Source organism: Myotis davidii, unplaced genomic scaffold, assembly GCF_000327345.1.
Source record: "Myotis davidii unplaced genomic scaffold, ASM32734v1 scaffold394, whole genome shotgun sequence".
In the NCBI taxonomy this organism is placed as follows: domain Eukaryota; kingdom Metazoa; phylum Chordata; class Mammalia; order Chiroptera; family Vespertilionidae; genus Myotis; species Myotis davidii.
In genome coordinates, this window is record NW_006287548.1 from 40,940 (window position 1) to 42,182 (window position 1,243).

The window sequence follows — 1,243 nt, forward strand, 5'->3', positions numbered from 1 at the left end:
GAAAGAGAGATAGAGATAGAAACATTGTTGAGAAACATCTATCAGTTGCCCCCTGCACACCCCTTATTAGGGATCCAATCCTTGACCTGGTGCATGGCATGACGTTCAACCAACTGATTCATAGGGGTTGGGCCCAATGAAGGTTTGTGAGTAGCAGAAAGACTAAACAGAAAGTTCAGAGCAATCTTCCCATATTCTAGACATGATCTAGTAAGAGACTGGGACCAAGCCTGGCCCATACCCTGGGGTTGGAGGCTCAATCCCCAGTGGGGGGCCTTCAGGAAACAGCCAATCAATAATTCTCTCTCTTCATTGATGTTTCTATCTCTCTTTGCCTCTCCCTTCCTCTCTGAAATCAATGAAAATATATTTTAAAAAAAAGTCTGTCACACCTCATCTGTTGTTAGAGAATATTAATTTTATTGTTTTATAATAAATATTTGTAGTAAAAATGTGGCTTCCTATTTTTCCCACCAGGCTGTTTGCATTTTTTGAACTTTGGACTGGCTGATCTGTAAGCCCTCATCTATCTCTAAAATTATAATGATTTGTCCAACAACTATAATTAGTTGTAATTAAAGCAGTCTTCCACATAACTGTTTCAGTGGCTAGATGTACAGTAATTTTGCACTATTAAACAGATACAGACATTTCAAAGAATACTCGGTATATTAGGCACAGACAACCATAATCAAACGATTAAAAATTTATCACATAACAATATGTACATACCATTAGATGATTATTTTGCCCACAAATGTATAATTAAGTCCTACTAAAGGATGAGGCACCGGTGGCTACCATAAATATTCATGTGAAGATGATTAGAGTAATATCATCTTACAGTACGTTCCCTAACTCAGAACTAAATAAATCAATACATAAATATTTAGAGAAAACCAAAAACCACAGGTAAACGTTTTCTTCCCAAGAAGCGCTTTCACAGTGACCTACAGTTCAGAATAGCTTTTTTGCTCTGTGCCTCAAGATCATCTATTTAGATAATCCCACCCCCTCTACTGGCAAACCCGCGGCATTCGCAGGGTCGGTTGCCAGGATGGTTTTTTTTCTCTCCATCTTTCTCAGGGCATCAGGTATCTGACCAATGACATCATTTGGGCACCTGACCAGATAGATGATCGGTGTTTCCACAAGAAGGATCCCTGCGTGTGGCTGGGTTCAAGGCCTTGGGTCTAAGATTTGTGTGCGGCCCCCTACCCCAACCCCCACCCCCCACCCTCGC